The sequence below is a fragment of the Anser cygnoides genome, chromosome 5 (assembly GCF_040182565.1).
Source record: "Anser cygnoides isolate HZ-2024a breed goose chromosome 5, Taihu_goose_T2T_genome, whole genome shotgun sequence".
NCBI lineage: Eukaryota > Metazoa > Chordata > Aves > Anseriformes > Anatidae > Anser > Anser cygnoides.
The window spans coordinates 23,826,123-23,849,608 of NC_089877.1; the positions used below are offsets into that span (position 1 = coordinate 23,826,123).

The 23,486-nt window shown below is 36.9% G+C and overlaps 2 long non-coding RNA genes across 3 annotated transcripts in view; one reads left to right on the top strand and one right to left on the bottom strand.

The window, feature by feature from the left end:
* Positions 1 to 17,074, bottom strand: part of LOC106031725 (uncharacterized) — a 188,989-nt gene extending 171,915 nt beyond the window's left edge. The window contains exon 1 of the long non-coding RNA XR_010831712.1: positions 16,945 to 17,074. This is a non-coding gene — a long non-coding RNA (uncharacterized lncRNA). The remainder of the gene's footprint in view (positions 1 to 16,944) is intronic.
* LOC106031726 (uncharacterized) overlaps positions 16,773 to 23,486 on the top strand; it is a 52,768-nt gene continuing 46,054 nt past the window's right edge. The window contains exons 1-2 of one of the 2 annotated variants that reach the window (XR_010831711.1): positions 16,773 to 16,930; positions 19,041 to 19,328. This is a non-coding gene — a long non-coding RNA (uncharacterized lncRNA). Of the gene's footprint in view, positions 16,931 to 17,173; positions 17,310 to 19,040; positions 19,329 to 23,486 lie in introns of those variants that run through there. The other variant, XR_010831710.1, reaches the window with a different exon arrangement.

Consider the following 23,486-nt stretch of genomic DNA (forward strand, 5'->3'; position numbering starts at 1 on the left):
CATTCTGTTAAAAAAAAAAAAAGGAAAAAAAAAACACATAGGTTTGAAATTGCATTTTCTCCCCATAAAGACCCTCCAGAAGCATAATTCAAGATGTTATTAAGAAGCATAATTCAGGAATAGATGAGAGAAAGGCTTGCAGAGTCTGCCACTAGAAGGGAAATCACACAGATTGATAATTCTAAGATCTGATTATCAAATCATTGTAGAAACAAGAATTGTCAGGACTTACACTAATTTCCATTGCAGCAACATTTCTTGTGAAATTTATGGTTAGATCTTCTCTTGGGCAGCCACTAGAGGACAACCTGATCACGTACTTTTAAGTTAGACATTTCTACCCACAGTGGTACATAGGCAACAATAGCTTTTGCTCTGCAACCCCTTCCCTCTGACAAGGCTAATCTTTAAAAGCTACAAAAATTCAAAAGTTTTGAATGTATGAAATAAAAAGCATCTCACAGCTCTGTGTGAGAATCTTTATGACCATGATCCATAAATTTTGAACCTTAAATTATATGGAGCTAAAAATGGTAGATTTTTGTACAGCTGGCATGGAAAACAAAGCAAAGGAATTTTCATTGAAGTAAATATATGGGAAACATTGAACAGTGCAAACTCTGATTTGTTGGGCTTGAACTCATGCAGTTATTTTGAAATATTTTCATCCTTTTTTTAAAAGTTAGTTTATATAAATGTACAGTAACTAATCCGCTGGAATATATTTATTACATGAGTGCCACAAGGCCTCAATTTGCCACATGCAGTAATAATATACAGTGAGAGTCTCTTCTCCTTGCTGTCTGATCAGTTAAGACAGAAAGGGTAGTAAAAGAGAAAGAGGGAAAAAAAACGGTGGGGGAAGCTCAGTGCAATGCACCAGCTGAAATCAGAAGATGAAAAGAGAGGCAGCAATAAGGATCCATTTCACACTACTGTTCCCATTGGCTCCCTGTACCTGAAAGTTATCAGTGCTAGGAATAGCAAACACTTTTGCTCTGCAGTGATTTCTCATAATTTGCGATAAGGGTATTTGATAGCTCCTGCCATTGAAAAAATGAAGAATCCCTTTAGTGTGTGTGTCTATGTGTGTAAATCACTCATTTATATTGTTCTATAGGTGTTATTGGGTTGTTTTTCTCTTGCTCATTAAAGAGAGGCTGGCAAAAAGAAAATTACTTATTGTTCTAGCATATCTTTCTCCTGTATGTGGCATCTAACAGTGATTTTTTCTCCAACTGCAGGTTGCTGCAAGCTTCTTTTCTAAGCTGACAGTCTTACTTCCACTTATTTATCCACACAAAGCACACTGTGCAGTCTGGAAACTTCCTGCTCTCAAATGTATTTCCTTCTTCTTTTCCCATTTTTGACAGACTCTCCCCTGGAGTAACTCTCATTACATCCAATTTCCATCTGTCCACAGTTTGCACAATGTGAGGCACCCCCTGAGGACCTCTTTATCACAAGGATCTGAAAAGGGTTTTACCTCATTTTATATCACATTAGATTTTGCAACAACAAACCAGTGCTTCTGGCCCTTAAAGGGTTAGTAACTAAATGTGCACGGAGGGCTCACTGGGGTGGGAACAGCAAAAGCACAAAGCATTAAGTCAGAACAGTAACAGAGAAACAATGTCAGCACAAGGACAATAAACGCTGTTATTCTTAGTGCTCCAGGAATAACAGTGATTATTGTTCTTGTTTTATCATCATGTTGTTTTCATAATTTTGCTGGACAACAGCATAATGAAAGAGGAAGCTCTGAGATGACCTATATGAAGATTTTAAAACTGAGAAACAGAGAGGGACAGAAATGTATTTTTTATTCATGTTAATTTTGCATTAATAGGACTGCAAGAGTGCTGAATCTAAAACACCTAGGTAGATGTGCATGCACTTCTTTATTTATTCTTGACAATAACAGCTTCTAAATTATCATGGCATGCAAACAGCCATGAGGATGGCCCTGTAAAGAATCCCGTTCTGGTCCCTAATTTGCCCCCTCAGCTCTCTCTTACACTTTACCTTTAATAAAATTGTAAGAGTCTGAAAGGAAGGTTTGGCCCTTTAGTGTTGCCCCAGGCATGTTGAATGTTGTTGAAAAAAAAAAGGCAACTGTATATTGACAGTGTATCACTATTCCCCTCATGAACACTGGTATTGAACAGGTAACAGTGAAAAAGCTGCCCTCTATACATTCATTTTGTGTATATCACTGGGATTAAAAGGATGCTGTGAATCACTATAAAGTCATACTAATGCTAGCTGGCATTGTAAAACACCTCTTTTATGTTCACAGTTAGAGCATACACAGTAGTACCTGCAGTGTTGCTCAAAGACCACCTCACCACATAACAAGGGAATTTCCCCAAAGCAAATTTCAGCACCTTGTCGTATGCTAAGGTGACCACTGTGAACCACTGCATTGCCACTGTAGACCCAGCAGCACAGTATAGCAGCTGTAAAGTTACAGTTCAGTTTTCCCAGAGCTATTCCATAATGTTCCAACTCACATTTCAGTGATGATTTGGACAGCTGAAAGCCAACTGCCAGCTGTAGAAAACACTTACCGGTTTCAGGCCTGAAAGCATAGCTCAGCACGGCTCAGGCTTCTAATTTTCCTTAATGCACATTTTGAAACACTTCTGTTAGCACCTGGCTCTACCAGACACCCTTCCACAGGATTAATTCCTAGGATACCAGGACTGATCTCTAGAGCAATATATCAAAACACTTCTTTAAAAATAAGAAATAAAATGACTTTTCTTTTCTTTCATGTTTTTCTTCCATTTTGCAAAGTTACTTGACAAGACCAGCACCACCAAACTGAATAACAAGCATAACCATTGACTGGCTATTGAATATACTGTCTCTATCTATTCTGTCATACTGGGGATAGTTATTCTTCTTACTTTCCTGAAAACACAGAAAAAGAAAAGGCATAGTGATTAAGTAAATCATAACGTATTCCAGACAAAAGCTACTCTGCTTCTTTTTCTCCAGAAAGCTCAAATTGCTTCTACTTTCTCATAGTATAAATGCTTTGTCTCTATAAATGCTTTGTCTTTGTCTCTTTCGATTTCTACTGCTGTGGAAGCAAAGGAGAGACACGACATAGACTGAAATATAGTGAGGAAACTTTCATCTTCGGAAATATTTTACCTCTGGTGCTCAGCCCCTTCCCTCTCAGGTCTTTGTCAGTAAGCACATGAAAGAAGAGCATAACTGCTAAGGCTATCAACAAGTAACAGAAAAAAAGAATCAAGAAGACAAAAAGCATGGACAGTATAGACTAGACTGGTCTGAACAGAAAGAACAAAAAGATAACTAACAAAAAATTATTAAAACAAAAATCAAACTCATTTTTTCACACAAAGAACTTAGACAATCTGAATAAGGGATGTGGCAGATGCTGCAGTAACACAACCTTGCCCTAAGCAGCATGGTCCTGGCCATTCACAAGGCATGGAAAAATCTTTGTGCATGCCACATCATTTCAAATTATGGAACGGAGGAAATGGCAACAGATGCAACAAGAGATTTCATACAAAAAGGCACTTTGCACTTATGTTGTAAAGCAGTGCCAGACATTGTAGGGGAGGCATGAATGTGAAAGGACATCTAACATATGCCTTCTACAATAGATAGGGGCTGTATGCGTTGGTGCAAAGCTGCATTGTACACAAGGACACCAGAAAATGCAAACTGATAGCATTTTAGCTGATACAAGTACCCTCTCTAAGACACAACTGAATACAAGTGAATCACGTACAAAAGGAGAGTAGGAGTGATGGTGAGACTGGCATGCAATGAAGTTATGCTACACCAGGGTTTACTTAAAAATCTTGAGCATCCAGTTCAATCACAGGATGTTTGTCAGTCTAGGACTGAAAAAGTACCTGTCCAAAGAAACTTTGGAGAACAAGATCCTGCCTGCTTCTAGGCAACTGTAGAGCTGTGGATGGAAATTCCTGCATAAGACAGACAGATGTTATATAGAGTGCTCAAGCACATTGGCATTTCTAACCTTTCCGTTACTGAGTAATACACACAAAACTATATTGCCAGCAAAGGTACAACTTTAGAGCTCACGTAAACAAGTGAAAGACTGCCGTGAGACTGTCAGATTCCAACACTATTTTAATCACCTCAGATTCCGCATCCAGAAACACAAGTATTTACCCCAGGGTCTGATGCTAGTATTTCAGCTGCCCACATTGTTTTCTGCACTCAGATTCATTTACACATCACACATCCGACAACCATAAAGCCCTATCAGCAATATTTATATACAATGCATCTAAAAACACTGCCACTTTTCAATTCAGCCAAACTCAAGTATCACAGAAGCTGCTCGTGTTCCCCAGCTTTTACAATCAATAACCCTCAAGTTATTTCTGGAGACTGACAGAAGTTACATTAGCAAAGGCTGACTTTTCATTAGCATTTCCATTAGGTTGTGCCCTGCTCTTATGATTGACTTTGGTATGGCTGGCCAGACCACGCCAGTAATCACACGAATAAGATAATTATAGACGCAAAGGGATTTTGCAGTGTTGATTCTGCTAGCCAAAATAGCTGTTGGTGGTAAGGGCTGCAAGACATCTGTTATTCTTTCACTTCTTGAAAACAATTTGTCAAAACCAATAGTGTTTATGGTCATAAAATGAAACACTGGAATAAATCCTTGATTTCAAACAGTCCAGACATATTAAATTACTCTGCAGCTACTTAACCTTATCTCTTGAGAAATTAAGAAATGGGAGTCAAAAATAGTTCTTTTACTACATGCCACAATGTTTTTGGTGAAGAAAATATGAAAAGTAGCAATTTGGGGTATATAGTCTTTTACTATGCATGAATGGAAATGAGAAATAATGGAGACAGAAATGTGAAGAAAAAAAAAAAGACCAATAATAGGAGAAAAAAAAACAGTATTAGTTGATTTTAAAACCAAAGAAATTCTGGAAAGATTCCAAATGAAACTGTTTCATAAGAAATTTTACACAAAATTGTGTGGTATAAATGAATGTAAATTCTTCAGGAGTGGTTACCATAATCCTATTGGATTTTCTGTTTCAGATATTAGGAAGTCACCTAATTAAAAAGGGCTAATTTCTCAGATTTACCATTGCCTTATTTGCTTTGCTGCTCTTTTTCATCCTGGTCTTAAAGCAGTCACTTTGGACAAGTGTTATCAGAGTAGGACTTTTCAGCTAACATTTAATTTGGAATCATTATGAAATCCAAGAGTAGAGGCTCTAGTTCTAAATAAAAGCATAAAATAAAATAAAAAATCCTATACCTTTCAGTAGATTTCCACCTGTAGTGTGGATGCAGAGGTCAGAGTCTGCTTTTTGGGTAGGTTACCTTTAGTAACTTAACTATAAATAAGACCACCCTAATGCTCTCATATTTAGAAGGATTTCCATCATCTTTTTGTCTTGCATTCTCTCTCTCTTTGCAGCTGACTGCTGTTCTTTACGGTACTTTCTGTAACTTTGATGCAGTGAGTTGAAAGTGGTCACATCTGCCTTTGAAAAATTCTGCATATGACCCTGGGAACACTTTTTGTCAGTGTCACTTAACATTTCCAACCAAGGGCTGAACTACATGCTGAGTTTGATGAGTTTTTATTACTAGCGGTATCAGCCCTGCTCCCCTGCTGGGTATCAAGATCATGTAGCTAACTTCCATCCCTATGGCAGTTTTCCCCTTAACTAAGCATAAGCCTGTTTGTCCCTACAGACTCCTTTTAGACATATAATGTTTTCTAGGTTTCACATAGAATGAAAAACTGTGCCTTGGGGGCATCCTAATTTATATGCTTTACCTGAAATTGCCCCTCCAGCAGAAGGAGTCACTTTGTAAAAGTGATATCATGGCATGATATAAATGTATTCCCGATATAGTTTTTCACTTCCGATATTAATTTACGCATCAAAACAATTTTTTGCTCTGTTCTGTAATTCAAATTCCAGTTGTAGTGTGGCAAAGATAAAATCAATGTGCTTCTGATTTATTTTATTGATGAGCTAAATCCTTTAAAACTATGATACTAACTGAAAAATTGTTTCCCAGTCGCACATAGTGATTTTTATAGTTTAGGTACCTCAAGGGTTTTCTATGCTGTACTGATTTTCATTTGATTGTGTCAGATTTAGTAAAGCAAGTGATTATTTTCCTGAAGGCATAACTATGTTTTTAAAGACTTAATAAATGTTTACAATTTTAAAGTTCAAAAATATTTAGACTGGGTATGGAGAGTTATCAAATACTTTTAAACAAAATGCTCTCATCTCTGGCCCTGTGAGCCTCGGATAAATGAAGTGATGATGCTGAGTGGGATGAGGCTAACCTGTAAATTAGTCACTGGGACCACAAACCACTATTGGATGGACTTAGGTTATTGTAAGACTATTTCTGTCCTGTTAACTTTAGCCAGATAAACTTAGCATCAAGTGAACATATAGTAAAAAATACCAATTATAAACAGACAGCCTAATTGCATCATTCAAGTTTTATTATCATAAAGGACATAGACATAATTTTCACGAGTATTTTGATTCTCCTTTTAGTTTTTTTTAATTGTTTCTCTTTAGGTGGAAACTAAAGAAAATTTTATATTCTTCTTTAAAGAGCTGATGGAAATTTCTTCACACAGATGTTCAGGTCAGGAAGAACTAACTCCTCCCTTTTAATATGCCATACATTTTATAAATGCAACACATGTACAACAGGAACTAATACAGTAAAGAAATATACCATGGTATCTCATTCTTTGCAACCCCTTACTAACACACTGGAGTTTCAAAATGCAGGACAATGTGATATTACTCATCACTGATAACACCTTGTGCAAAGAGATATGATTAATTTAACACATGCATACCCAGGTATTTTTGTTTTGTTGAAAATAAGTAATGAATTTTCTCTGTTTCATCTCTCTTTGGTTTCCTATTAAAAGCTCAAGTACTGAACAGTTTTACTAATTAAATTAATTAAATTAATTAAATTTAAATTAAATAAATTAAATTTTAGAAACTAATGTGAAACTTCAAAGAAAAAATTAGATGTACTCAAGACCATCTGAAGTAAATTAAACTGAATTCAAAAATTAATTTTACTGAACAACTTACAGAAATATTTGTACATGCTAAAAATAATATACACTGCATGAAAAATTAGTTGAGTATAATCTTTTCAATCTGTTACTTAACCAGCATAGTTATATATGCCAATAATGGAGGAAAATCTGAAACAACGAAATAAAGAAAGCATTTATCTAGAGTATATTTCCTTGGCCTACAGAATACTAGAGGTATGCATTTGCAGTTTCCAATTCTAGAGATAAGCGTGAAATGAAAATACGGATTCAAACACTATTAACTAGCAGAAAACGAGAATTCTTATCAGATATTAAATGTTCACCAGATGCAAATTTAAACAGTTCAACCAATACTATATAAAGTGTTGTTGTTTTATCTCAGCATTTACTTCTGCCACTTATGAATCTGGACTGACTGAGGGAAAGAAAAATAAATAAAACCCTGCTGTGCTTTCATGAGCTGATGACATTTCAACAAGAAATTCCTCCACAAAGACTTTTTTTTTTTTTTTTTCCCCCTCTAAGCCTTCTTAACAGTTTTTACCAATATTCTACTTATTTCCAACACTGGCAAACTAATTGTGATTGTTTTCAGGCAACCATGGGTTTGTGCTCTTTAAACACTCCAGTAAGTGTATGTGCTGAGCAGAACGCCCTGTTATACTAAGTGGCATTAATTGTTCTTTCTGGCAATGAAATATCATCCAGTCTGTGTTTGCCTAACCCTGAACTTCACAGTAACATAGTTTTGAGCTGTGAAGGAACTAACACAGTGATTGCCAAAATTTCTTTTCACACCATGATTGTAAAAGACGTTTTAGGATCTTCCAACACCCCAGCACCCCCATGTTTTCTTTACAGTGTATTTAACACTAGTGATGTGCTAGCTCTTTGGTATCATGGGCAGAAATAGGTATTGCCAATTGGCAAGGGACAGTTTGTACCACTCCTTACACTTACAGTGGTCTTCAGTCTGTGTCACAGCTGAATGAGGAAAATTTACTGAGGAATTTGGATTTGGGGTCTAGATGACTGATCTGTCTGTTTTGTTCCTTGCAGTAAGGCACTTCAGAGAGCAATAAATACATTTACTGTATGCACCTTTTTCCTCTTTTTTTTGGATAAATTCATACAGTAGATACAGATACTACCATATCCTGTTTATTTTGATATTTTCTAGTAAAATATCTAAAATGAACATTATAGAAAAGCTCAATCATTTACAAAAAAAAAAATTTAAATAATGGACTGCATGTCCAAATAATTACTTAACAGCACAAATTTGCCCCAAAATCTTATATAAATGAAAATGAAAATTCAGTGTTGAGACAGCATTATGTACTTTTCCCAAACCATTGACAAATGCAGATGGGAAAGGGTCAGTGCATTTTTATTCCTAGCTGTTACTTGGACAGATGGCCAGCCACTGCAGTTGTTGAAACTTTTTTTCCCTAATTTAAATTTAATGAACTGAAAGAGATCCACCAAAATGTTTTTATTTTTTAAATATTTCCTGGGGGAAATAAATTCTATCGCTCTCTTTTGCTTCCCTCCCCCAAGCAGAATCTGTCTCACTGTGCAGCTGCTGTTTAGAAAAATAACAAATGCAGCTTTTACCTATGTAAAGCTCCCGATTCTAAGGAAAACATTCAGTAGAATATAAAATTTTGGCACCATTTCTACGGTGAAACAATGATTTCCCTACTTGGGAAGATTGCTTTTTTTTAATTTTTTTAGTAGCTTAGACCAAGTTTTGATGTAGGTGAAATTTGTGAGAAAATATCCTCCAGATCTGTAGATGTGCTTATAGTTTTCTGGATCCACTACTCTTGGATTGCAAACATTTGACTTTTAAAAAATAACATGCTTCTTTAGCCCTTTTAATTTGCATATGGAATGCAGTCTTTCAGCCAAAACAGTTAGCTCAGAATGTCTATTCCCAGAACTATGCTGACATCACTGGTGATGTAATCACAGATGCTTTTGACAAATAATATTACACTGTCATAAATAAATGAATCTTGTTGGCTGGGAATCAGGAAGAAACAGGGAGAAAACAATGTTTATTGGAATGGAAATAATAAACCTGGAAAAGAAAGTACTGTTTCTAGGAGGATGGTACAAACAGTGAAGAAAGAAAAATAAACAACAAAACTAAATGATTGACCCAAAGGAAAAGGCTTCATAAAAATGTGAGTGTGAATACAAACATACTGGACTTGTCTCAGTTAAGCCCCATTTTAAATAAGCTCTAGTAGTAACTATTAAACACAGTCCTTACCAGTCAGCATTTTTACATACTTACTGATGCTATTTTATCAGCTACAAGTGAAAATCATTTAGCTGGAATTCAGAAAACTCTTCTCTCTGCTTATACAACAATTAGCTTGCTTTCCTTTTTAGTTCCACTTTAATTGAGCAAAACTGTGATCTCTGGCAAGCAGTAGAAAATGTGGTTTCAAAATTCATGTTAGATGGCTTCACAGTAGGTGTGAAGTGCATGAAACATTTTTATTGTCTAGGTAGACAATTGCAAGAGACCATGTACAGGACTGTTAAAGGAGAGTCGTGTGTTGTACCGTGTTCTTTGAGTGTATGAAATAAAGCACTAGCATTCTAGATATGACGGCATACTGCCTCTGAAGAAGTCTTTTATGCAAAGTAAAACTACTCTACTTTTACTGTCATTAAAAGTAAAGGATGTAAGGCCTCTATCTATTAATTTGCTGAAGATAAGGAAACAACTCTTCTCAGGTCCACAGGCTGAGCTGGGGGATGCTCAAGGGAAAATCCTGACTATTTCCTCAGAATAACTTCATCTATTAAAAAATAGTAATAATAAATAGATGAACAGAATGGAGCAACAGTCAGACAATCTAAGAGATATTATTCTGCCCACAAAATAGAAATGGGACCATAATATGTCTCTACTATGTTGGTAGAGAAACAGTTAATATGAGCTAGAGAGCTCAGTTTGAGCTCAGTGTGTTGACACAGCTGCAGATTGTGAGAATGTAATGTAAGTAACAGAGGCTTCTGGCCACGGTAACTTTGGGAAGCAGTATTTGTGATGTAACTCTGTACATCGCTGTCAGATGAGTAAGTTACTGAGAGATATTTTCAGAAAGGGCTAGGAATTCATGTTGTGCAGTGTGTACAACTTTTATTTGTCTTGTATTTTTATCCAGAAGTAAGATTTTGTGTGGTAGACATAGCCTTGAGTAGGACAAACAAATATTTGTTGAGACCTCCATGTTTTGACATGAAATTCTGTGGATAGCTGTTAATCAAGGTCTCATCACTTGCTACTTGGATGAAAGGCTGAGACATGGAAGAAGTAGACTTTTGCAAGGACTACCAGGGCAGCAGTCAATTTTGCAGTGCTTATAGAATACCTACTCCCAGGGAACAATATTTCTACCTCAAGTGGTGCAAGGGACACTGTGTTACCAGGTTCATGGAAACCAGAAACCATGTGCAACCCTTCTTATCTTCTTCCAATTGCTGAGAGATGTGGTTTTTTTTGGATGTGTTTTGAAAATTGAAAATTGTCAACAAATTTACAGCCTTGTTCACAGTTTAATAAACAGTGAACTTGTAAGAACTGCACCAATGGGGCTTTGCTTTTTAGTTTATTTGCCATAAACCAAAACAGAGATGAAGAAGTAGCTTTTATTTTTGTCTATTAAGAAAGATAATTATATTCACCAAACAATGAACAGAAGTTTGCACAGTTTGTAACCAGGCTTTCACCAGTCTGTGCTGATGTGTCAGCTGTGCTGACTGTGTGCATACAGGTTTTATGATAATACCTTGCTCTCAAAGATTATGGATGGAAACTCTGCTTCTCTGAACATCATGTTACTTTCAGCAGAATAGAAGGCTGAGTAATGCAACTCCTTCTCGTGCCTTCCAACTGCTAAGTAGAACCTGGTGGTAATTATTTCTATTTTGTGAAATTCCTCCATATTAAAAAAGCAATCAAAAGCCCATTTCAAATCATCCATCATTTGAACATGTAGAAGAAGACTGTAGACCCCATAATATTATGATGACTATAATATTTGCTTGGATATTTGCCTTACTATAAACGAAAAGGGCTGTAAGAAAGATCCCACTGCATCACAAGATGACTACATGTTATAACATTTCCTGGGATTTAGTTCCCAGATGTCCAAGCCCACGTCTTTCATCACCACCCTTTCATCATCACCATCCCTCTCTTTTAATGTTCCCAAGAAGCAACACTAGCAGAAGAGCAAGAGGGTGTTTGACCTGGACTGTGGATAAGCATATGGAATGTCTTCAGGACTCATCTATCCTCTCTTTTCTTCATACAGCAAAGTCCCTTAAAATTGTGCCCCAAGTGCCCAGAAGGTTGTTAGGTGATGCAAATCTGCAAAGACAATTGTCAAGGTAGCCTTTGACAACACTGGCCAGTTACAATTCAGTATTTGGCCATCACTGTCCACCCGAGCGTCCTTGAAACCACTTCAGTACCTGTTGAATATGGAGGAGATCAATGCCTGTTCAGCTCTATGTCTTTTCCTTCTCTCATTTATCATGACTTTTCTAACAATATTCCTTTGGATAGGGAAATGCAAACATTGTTTATGATTGTAGGTAATCATGTAGACAAAAGTGCAAGAGGCCTGAGTTTTGATCACTGTTGGCAATAAAATGCTCACAGTGTTACATGAATTTTGCTTTCCCCACCCATCATTTCACCCATCATTTCCTTCCTCACTTCCACACTCTCACCATTTGCAGCAATGCTGTGCATCACATACAATCTTCTCTGTTGCAGGAACTGAGAAACCCATCTTCAGGATGATGGGGCTAGGCCAGGCAGGCTGCTGCTGCCATTTTTCCTAGGGGTAGCCTCAGGACAGTGGTTCAGTCCCAGTTCACTTCTGGTATCTGTTTTTTTTGTTTGTTTGTTTGTTAGTTTTCTTTTATTTTTCCTGCGCAGGGAAATCACCTGTATGCAAGCCTTCCCAGTGCTGAGGCAGATCTAAGTTTTGACTGTGAATATATCAAACTTAGAAACGACAAGTATCTAGCTTTGTCTAACCTTAGCCTGTGAGATTTTATTTTTTCATCAAAAACAACAGTAAAAACATTCATTCATGCACATCAGAAATTAACTGCATATAATTTACAACATATTTTGTTTCCAGCCTTGTTGACTAAGAAAGGAGGCCACAAACACTTTTTCTTGTATCTTCTAACCTGCTAAGGTCAGTAAAATGTCTACCGAGCTTGAGAAATAGAAATCAAATCTAATCTAAAATGCAGCTGGCTTCAGAACTAACATTACCTGTCCGGATTTCCTCCTGCCTAAATCTTGATGCTTTCCTACAGTTGTCGGCAATTGCCATTCATGCCATTTATTTTCAACTCTTGATGGAAAATATCAGGCAAAAGGGGAATATGCCACTGGTTTGGAAAATAGCACCACCAAAGCAAGCAGTATATATTTTTCCAGCTCCACCCCAGTGTCTCAAGTACTAGCACAGTCTTTCCATCACCACACCCTGTCTTGGGCATCGGTAGTTTTGTTCTGGTTCATTCATGTGCTGGCGCTGTGTTCCCTGCTAGAGAGCCTTCCACGGCTGTTTACCCAGTCCTCCCCTTCCTCTGTAAATCCAGGATCATCCATTGGTTTAATTCCCTCTTCAGGCCAGGGAAGGGTTTTGACTGATAGATCAAAAGTATTCCTACTGGTTCTAGGAAACAGTTTACCCACCATTGTTTCAGCAAATCTTATTTTATGGCTTTACCTTCTGTATGCTTATCCCTGGAAACATTTTTAGCTCAATTCAGTGCTATCAAGAAAAATATTGAAAACTACTATACACTTGCCAGGGGTTGGGGGGCCGGAAAACTATTCTCCGTCCCTATTTCCACCATTATGTCGCACAATTGTTCAAAACAACTGTGTTTTGTTTTTTTTCTATTTCCAGCACCATTGCTAAGTAATATCTATGACCTGAGGTTAAGACAACGATATGTGTATAAATCATTTCTATGATATTGTGGGGTATGTGAAACGTTAAGTTTGGCTTAGAATCAAGTGGAGGAAAGACTGAAGCCAGTCATGTCACTAACAAAAGAAAACAAAAACAAACATACAACAAAAAAATTGCATTTACTAAAAAAAGACTATACCTACAACTGCTTTTAGATCTTCTGAAAATGTTTAGAACATGTTCTCACTGGAGAACAGGAAAAGAAAGCCCAGCATTAACCGTAAGTTGGTTTGATGTTTAACCCACAGGCAATAATTCTGTGACTGAAGAGGCATTATGTATGCACTTTCTCTTGCCATCTTCAGCAAAAAAATGCTTCACCAAGATGTCATCATCAATCTCACAGAAACTGTGGTTTCTGTACACACAAAGCTGGCCTGTATCTATTGCCTATGAATTTTGCCTCTTCTGAGTTCACTATCTAATGAGAGCAGGAAAGTAAGTCTCCTGTTTTCTTCAAAGAAAATCTGTTGAAGCAACCCTATCGTGATTATCAGACAGATAGGAAAAATAAGTCCTGCAAAAAAATATGACACTGGATTATATGTCCTGTAGGTTTAATATTTTGTCTGTATAGCTTACTCATTTTATTTACCTTTTTTAAAAAAAAAATAAATATTATTATGCTTCTTTTTCTTCTCATGTTAATATATTAGTGCTGATGGCTTAAGACACAACACAAACAGCATCTTAGTCAAATCTCAGCCAAAAAATACACCATAGCCACAAAAATAAAATCAAGTTAGAAGCAGCAAAATCCATCTCCAGAGAAAAACAATCATTTAAATGAACAATAAAAAGAAAAACCCAAATCAATTTCCTCTGCAGAAGATGAGGAACTGCAGGAAAAACAAAAAAATACACAGTGTGCCAAAATGCCTTGCTGCCCAAAGGAAATGCAAGCAATCTATAACAGGAGAAAACGATTACAAAGCTACAAGGACAGTCAAAGCAGGAGAATAAAAAAATAGTTTCATGATATGAACATGGGACAAGAAAAATAGATGAAAAGAAAATAAATTTTCAGGGATTGTGTTGACATGCAGTAACACTAAAAAAGTCTTAAAAACATGAATGCATTTATATGTTTACCTGTGCATGCACTCACTTTTCTGTCACACATATCCATGCTATAACGAACAGGAACAGAAGTTACAACTGTGTTTGTTGTTGTTTTGTTTTGTTTTGACATAGCAATAGCTGTAAACCAAAAAATTAATATGCATGGTTCCTTGGGAACTCCTTTTGTTTCTGGACTGTTGAATACAAATTGCATTTCACAATAATTAGCCTAACCAGTTAGTGTGTTAGACAGAAATCTTTGATTATTTTCCTTTTTACTGACGGTGATGGCTATATTTTCCTGTAGTCTTTTTTCTTTTTTCAACATATACTAGTAGTCTATTTACTCTTGCTGAAGCTTCAGATGTGAATGTTATGGTGATCTCTTTAACATGTAAGTGAATACATATAAAGAAAGCACAAAAAAGTCACAGCTCCCAAATCACAGCTAAGTGCAATTAAAAACACTGCATAGAATTTCTGTGAGAATGCACTGCAAAACAGATGCTGAATACTTAAGAGAGCTAGGGGACATATCTTGACCTCTAGTGTGGTGCAAGGAAAATCAGAAATTTCCCAGTATAAATTAACACATGTGTACAGTAAAGCCAATATACAGATTACAGATCACTACTCATTTTTTAAACTTAAAAGGGAGAAAGAATAATGTCAAAGTATCCTGATCACAGGCTACTAAAATAGTCCTTTAACTTTTGTGAACTAACAATAATAGCAGTGAAAGGTCTGAGACACCTTAGGTATTTCAGGTAGAAACATCTCCCCTACTTTCAATAGTGTGCCTAAGGATCAGCAGTTGTAGACACATCAACAGTAGTCATCAGCTAGTCATCAGAGCAGTGTTCAGCTTTGGGGTCCCCAACATAAGAAGGACATGGACCTGTTGAAGCAAGTCCAGAGGACGACCATGAAGATGATCAGAGGGCTGGAGCACCTCTCCTATGAAGTGAGGCTGAGGGAGTTGGAGTTGTTCAGCCTAGAGGAACCTTATAGCAGCCTTCCAGTACCTAAAGGGGGTCTGCAGGAAAGCTGGAGAGGGAATCTTTTTATCATGGAGTGCAGTGATAGGACAAGAAGTAATGGCTTTAAAAAAGGGGTAGATTTAGATCAGATATTCAGAAGAAATTCTTTAGTATGAGGGTGCTGGGGCACTGGAGAAGATTGCCCAGAGAAGTTGTCGATGCCCCATCCCTGGAAGTGTTCAAGGCCAGGTTGGATGGGGCTTTGAGCAACCCGGTCTAGTGGAAGGTGTCCCTGCCCATAGCAGGGAGGGTGGAACTAGATGATGTTTAAGGCCCCTTCTGACCCAAATCATTCTATGATTCTATGAAATGGCATTGATCCTAAAGAAAAAAAAATGACAGCAATTGTATTGGCATATAGAGTAAGACCATCATTTAAATAATCTTATAAATACATGATAATGCAAATGATACAAATACTTCACACGATCATTAGCACTCATAAATGTTTTCTATTGTATTCAGATTTCTAAAAATCTCATAGTTCTAGAAAGACATGGGATCAAGTATACCACCTCAATTATTATTATCATGATTCTAACTCAAGGCACCGTAGAAAGAAAGTACAAGTACAAGACTGTCAGTTGGTCCTACAAGTGATGGGTATTAGAAAACAGTGAAGTATCCACAGAACTTGTTCCATGCTCAAGACCCACATATGTACCAGCCTATCTTTATTCCATTATATACCATTAACTGTATATATTATGCATATATATTATTTTAAGCAAGTGAGAAGAAAGCTATAAACAAATTCAACACAAGAAGTCTTACTGGTTGCTCAATCAGCAGGGTTTTGCAAAGGTCTAGAAGAGTTAACTGAGTTACTTGTAAAATGTTAAACAAATGTAGCGATTCACCCATTCTCATTGCATTTTGTAAATACCAACTAAGGTCTGATAGCAATGTAATTATTATCTTAAATTTTAGGAAAAATACATCATTAATACTTCTCAGCTCTCTAATCAGTCTCAGTTCATGTGTAAGTTTCTGTATCAGGAAGCCAGTATTTGCATGTAATATTTTAATTTTCATAACGTTATATTATTTAAAACCTCTTAAAGTATTATGTATTGCTGACATGGTTTTATTGATGTTTGACTCATTTGGATAATTTTTATTTTATACAATTTATGTGCAGAAGTATATTAAAATAACGTAAAACTCAAACAGCCAAAAATTAGCTTATGGTAAAGCTATACTTGTCTGTGAAACCTCTTCTATACTCCCCTGTGTACCTGAATTGTACTGTTTTGTGATTATATGATTGGATTCTCCCCACATTACCATTTTTTCTGAAGATGAATTGAAAATATTCATCAGGGCTCTGAGGGCACTTCCAGCCCTGTCCTGTGCTACCTCTCCCCCCAGGCCTCCCAACCCTGCCCAAGTCTCCCATTTCACGCCAAAAGGCTGTGAGCCCGTGCCCCAGCAAAGCTTCAGCAGGGCCTGTCTCTAGCTCTCCGCAGCCCTGTCCTGCCCAGCCGTGGGCCCTGCAAAGTCAGGCCCAGCCTCAGGCCCACCTCCCAGCCTAACCTGTCCCTGTCCCCAGGGAGGTGCCTAGGCCTGGGGCTGCCCCACTGTCCCCCAGAGCTGCCCTGATCCTGGTTGGGGCGGAGGCATGGGCCCTGGCAACTGCTCTCAAAGCTCTCCCCAAGTCATACCTGTTTTGCCCATGACAATAATTAGTAAGTGATCTTACCTTTACCTTGACACTTGAGCTTTTTCATTTTATTTTCTCTGTCTGTCTTGTTTCCAGAGGGGAAGTTAGAGAGCGGTTGCCAGGCCCTGGCCCTGCTGCCCAGGGGACCTCTGCAGCTCCTAGCCCCAGGCCTGTAGGGAGCTGTAGGACCATGCAGCACCTTGACAACACTTAGCGAAGGAATCTTGCTTCCTTTGTGGCAGAAGCTGCTATCATACAATAAATATATTGTGCTGCAATATATATAATGCCTCAGGATTAAGGAAATGGAATGTAATACTATATAACTCTTTATTATTGTTTTACTATGCAACTGAATTCCTTTGAGGTGTTGGAGAACAGAACAGAAAGCTTCTCTCAAGGAGGTATATTCAAATTATTTTTTATTGTAAAGTTATATTTAGAGGGAGAACAGAGAGCTAGCTCCATAAAGCAGCATAGACCTTTGTTTCTAGACTATAAATGTATGGAGGGTCGCTACTGTGTGCCAACAGGTGACTGTCTATATGGAGCCACTGTTGGAACAGTCTTTGTGTGTTTTTAAAGTAAGCCAGCTAGAAATCTCCTAAAGAAGACCTTTAGGGTGACTTCTCTCTCCATTCCCTGTAGGCAGTCTGCATGCAGCCTTGTGCGTTGGGGACAGGCACGAGGAGCCTACTGGCTGCCATCAGTGCTCAGGCATGTTTAATTAACTTGTAGAGATGTAGCTTTGTGCCTTCTGTGATATGGGTAACGATTGTGTAAGAAAAGTCAGTGTGGATAGTTTCCTAAGATAGCCATTAGTCAATGCTAGACAGGGGTGTGTGATTTAAGTCTCTGTTAAGCATTTTGTGAAGTCCAGGTCTTGTCTCTATTTGAAATTCAAAAAACATTACCTGTGTGTGTGGTGTTAGATGTCTAAACCAGTTTGCCTTTTCTCCCTCACATCTTTAGAGTCAGAGGTGCTCTCTTTCAGCCCTATGATTTAAAGCACAAACAGAAGATAGAAAACTTAGGTTCAAATTCTTTCTCTTCTCAGTGTAGGGCACAAAGTTCAGTTTCATAAAACTTGATCAGTTAGTCCTGCACAAATGGGAAAAATACAAAATCAAATATGAAATTACTTAAACATGCAGATAAATAGCATAATGGGGAAGGTTCGAGTAGGCTTTTATAAAGGGAAGCCAGACCTCAGAAATCGTTTAGAATCACTGATGACATCATCGAGTGTACAGGTAAAGGAAACTCAACAGATATGGTGTACTTAAATTCCTAAAGCTTTTGATGTTCTCATCCTAAAAAGATAACATTTTTTTCCCAAGGTAAGAAAGTCCTCTTGTGCAGTGATACATGGTTAACAGATAGAAAATAAATGGTAGGAATAAATTATTAGTTCTCACAATGGATATTGTTATCTGCTGAGATACCTGTTCAGTATAAATGACCTGGGAAAGGTAATGAATGGTGATGTGACAAGGCCGGCTGATCGTTTTTAGTGCTCTGAATAACTTTGTATCATAATTGATGGTAAAATGATGTGAAAGTCTTTCACAGAGCTGAGTGACTGAATGATAAAATGACAGATCAAATTCAATGTCAATAAATGCTAACTAATGCACATGAGAAACAACAGCCCTAACTAAAAATACACAGTGATGAACTCTGATTTGGTTATTACTGCTTAGGTAACAGATTTTGTTTGCATTGTGAATATCTCCATCAAAATATTATCTCAATGTTCAGCAGCATTCAAAATAGAAAATAGAATGCTTGAAGCTTTAAGAAATGTTTAGAGGACAAAACAATATGGCCATTCTACAAAACTGGGATGTAGCTATATCTTAAATACTGCATGAAATTCTGGTTCTACCTGAATTGAATCACAATATTGTAATACTAGATAAGAACAGCAGGAAAAACTTTCTCTTTTGGAAAAAAAAAAAAAAATTTACTCCCCAAACTCATGGAATAATAATTGGATGGCATTACATTAAATTATTTGTCACGGTTTTGGCTGGGACAGAGTTAATTTTCTTTGTAGAGGCTCACACAATGCTGTGTTTTGGATTTTTGATGAAAATAGTTGTGATAACATACTGATGTTTTTAATATTGCAGAGCAGTGCTTGCACAGAGCCAAGGACTTTTCTGCTTCTTGTGCTGCCCTGAAAGTGAGGAGGCCGGGGGTGCACCAGAAGATGGGAGGGGACACAGCCAAGACAGCTGACCAGAGTGACACAAGGGATGTCCCATACCATGTAGCATCATGATCAGCAATAACAGCTGGGGGAAAGGAGGAGGAAAGGGGGACATTCAGAGTGATGGCATTTGTCTTCCAAAGACGACGTTATACATGATGAGCCCTGCTTTCCTGGAAGTGGCTGAACATCTGCCTGCTGATGGGAGGTAGTGAATGAATTCCTTGTTTCACTTTTGCTTTACCTAGAAAACTGTCTTTATCTCAACCCATGAGTTCTTGTACTTTTACCTCTGATTCTCTCCCCACCACCACCTGGGGAGAGTGACCAAGCAGCTGTGTGGTACTTAGCTGCCTGCCAGGGCTAAACCACAACATTATTGAGTAGATATTTTAAAAACATAGGAGGAAATCATTTTGTCACAAGAGTAAAAGAAGCCTGTAAAATTCAATGCCATGGGATACTGTTGATGTGTAACACATACGTAGATTTAAAAACTGATCAAATAATTTAATGGAATAGAAGTCTACCAAAGCCAACTAAACATAAAAATACTGGTATAATTTCACCTCAGAAACTCCCTAAGTGTGAAAGAAATGACTACTGAAACAATGTGACTTTTATACTAAAATCTAATTGTTGGTTTTTGTACTGAAGTGTAGGTTTTTATAAATAAATGTTTAATCAATAGTATATAATAGTTATAAATAATTTATGCATGTATTTCTATAATAGTTTGTAGGTTTATGGGTTTTGTTTTTTTAATACTAAACACTAATTTTAGGAAGCAGAAAATTACTTTCCCATGTCTCTGATGTTATGGAGTCATCTTTGTGTTACAGAGCCATTTTTTCACTCTTTCTTGCCTTCTTAGTCAGGTGTCTTATAGAAAACTTCACCCTTAATTATAGTATTTTCTAAGAAATTGCAAATGTGCGTCAGGTCTGGCAAGACAGATCTCTGACAAGCCAGACAGAGTGTTCCAACTAGTGGGATGTTCTGTGAGGATTCTTAACCACTTGTCTTGATGCTAGCTCACTTTCTGTGAGAGCTCCAAATATTTATTAACACGATAACTCTGCAATGTGGGAAGATGTGCTTTCACACATGTTTTGTAACTTCACAGGGTATGTAATTTCATTTTTCATATAATATTCTTCATAATTTTTCAAATATTTTTCATATAATATTTTTCATAATTTTCATATACCCTTTCACACAGAGTATGGAATTTCAAAATACACTAAAGCACATAGGTGTTTTAGTATGAAATGAAACAAAGTCTGCGAAATTTTTAAAGCAAACTACTCAAATCCTACACAGGGATAAAACTTGCATGGGTTCTTCCACTGCTAACATGCTTCCATCCTGACTTCCATCCTGAGGGACATGATCCCCACCTCCCACATTCCTCTGTGGCTTAACCCTGCCATTTTCAATCTGGCTGTAGGATCCAACTTCACCTTCCTCCAGCAATAAAGGTACACGTGGAAGTTTTAAAGTAGTATGCCTATGTTAATGGAGAGAGGCGGTGTCATAGCCTATTTATAGGAGCTGAGAGGCTGTTCTGAAAAGCCTATATGCAGATAGGGAAAAGAAGTTGAAGCCATTATCCAAAATAGATATATAATTGTGAAGATAAACCATAAGAATTCATCCCCAAATGACTACTGAAGTCATATGGTATAAAAAAGAAGTAGCACAAGAAAGCAATATTCTGCAAGATAGCTTGACGTAAATATCTTAGTATTATTTTATATGAACTAATAAATTCTGAAGCATCACTAGACACCATTTTGCCTAAAACAATTATAATACAAATATGTTTCTCTATTCTGATATTTTTTTTGTCTGTGCTCAGACAGATCTTCCTTAGTAATTTACCTCTCTTTCTATGCATTGCTATTCCACTAGTTCCATCAGTAGGTTTAGTTTCCAGATTAAAAAAAAAATCAGAGGGTCATGACAAGAACAAATACTGAGACAATTTTTCTCTCTGAATCATTACACAAAGACTCACCAATAAAGATTCCCATATCTATTATACTATCTATAATCATCAGGCTGTCACAGATCATTTTATATTAAGGACTGTTTTAGCATGTGTCTGTTGTAAACTAGTTGTGGGCTTTAAACCCAGAGTGAAATCAGTGTTCTTTATAGTCTTGTTATTAGGATTCAAAGTTTCTGCAACAATGAAAAATGCTTTAGAAAAATAATTAAATTTAATAATCAGACTATTAACCAAGGATATTTGCTGCACATTACACAGAGACAAATTAAAAAGATTACAATAGTTTCCAGAAAACATCTGTTAAACAATGTCAAATTGATGATAAAGAAAATTGAGTTCCCTTTGCAGTTAAGTTTAATCCAGCTGCACGCAGCTATAAAAGAGCTATCAAAGACAAATTTCCATTTGGTCTTAATTCAGAAATGTTATCAGTAGGAATCCTTAACAGCCTAGTCCTAACTTTCTGCCAAGTTTTTCTTTTTCTAAATTGATGGAAACATGGATATATGAGTTGATTTCAGCCTTCCTTCTAGAGGATAGAGATACATTTTTATTCTCTACTACTGGAAAGAAAAGATATGTATCCAGGCTTCATTTTCGTTTGATTTCAAGTAAAGAAAAACAATAATGTTTTTTAAAAAATAGCAAATTGTGACAAAAAACATAGATGGTTTGTTTAACCCATCATTTGAAAACACTGATTGTTCAAAAGGTAAATATAAAATTACATACAGATGAGTTGCTACTTGGTTTTCAATCTGATCCAGTTTCATGTGAAGTCAATTTTAGAATTTCAGTTGATGTCACTGAGTTTTCATCTCTTACAATATAATCCAGATGAGATAATTTTTAATTTTGTTCAAGTGCTTTAATTCCTGAAAAGAACTGATACGCCCGTGTCAGTAAATAGTGCAGACCAATGAGAAGAAACTTTCACTATAGAGTGAAGGTTGGTACTGAGACCCATGTCCATGGTATATGTGTTTCATAAGGTTCTGCTTTCAACCAATTCTAGCCTGGTCATGTGGACCAAGTGCCCATTAGCAGTTACAGTGGCTTTTTATTTATTTATTTATTATTCAGTTTTGTGCAAAAGAAATACATTTGGTAGCCTCAAAGACCTGCCTGCAGTGTGAACCAAAATGAAGTGAGAGGGAATGACCAGGAGACTGAACACAGAAGCACATTCCTTATCTAAACTAAAATGCCAATAGAAAAGGAACCCAATATGACTAGTTTATGATAAATAACATGCTATTAGCTCATGCTGATTCACATGTTCTCCTACAAATATATGCATCAGTTTTGAAGGTGGTATCAGGAGTGTAAAATGAACATCAGCTTTTCCAAGGACACTTCCTAATTGTTCATTATGAAGACTTTTTCATTGTCTTATATTTCCTTTTCTTCATTGACTTATTGCGAGATTTCTTTTCTTGATTTCTTTGTTTTATCTGGAGAACCTGCTCCTGATTTAAATACCTATTTAACTTATTCCGTTGTGTAGCAGAAAACTACCTAAAATTCCAGCAGTTTCATGTGATACAATTGGATTTGGTTTAATTTGTTCTTTGAAGGAAGTATTTTGGGGTAGCAAGCTTCTACTTTTACTTACTGGTGGCCAGGATAAGTAAATTGTAATTAACTTTTGAAGACCTAGTTTACATGTCTTTATTATATATCATTGCCTCTTTTTTATCTTAAAATAATTTTATTTTTTCCATTCTCCTCCCATTTTTCACTCTCAAAATTATTGTTGATAAATATAAAAATAATAAAAAATAAAACTCTAGAAACTGAAATAAATAAGAATTAAGATAATGAAGTAATCAGACATTGTAGAGCCACAGGGTTATAAGACAGCCCAGGATGGAAGGGACCTCAGGAGCTCTCCCAAAGTTGGGTCAGCCATGAGGTATGGGCAGGCTGCTCAGGGCTTTATCAAGTCAGCTCTTGAAAACCTCCAAGGACAGAGACTTCATCACCTCTCTTGGAAACGTGTTTCACTGCTTGACTGTCTTCACAGTGAAAAAAGTTTCTCATATCCATTTTGGACATCTCTTGTTTCAACTGGCTCTGTCTTGATGACTTGTAGGTAGTGGTAGGCTGCCTACTACATGACTACCAAAGCTGTCTCTTTTCCAAATTGAATAAGCCAACTCCCTCAGCTTCTTCTCATAAGGCAAGTGCTCCAGCAACTTGACCATATTGTTATCCCTCTGCTGAACAAATACAAGATATCTGATGCCTTTCCTATATTGGAGGGGCACCAAAGTTGGATGTAGTATTTTAGATTGGTCTAGCAAATACCAAGGAAAGGAGAATAATCATTGTCATGCCTGTCTCCCTCTT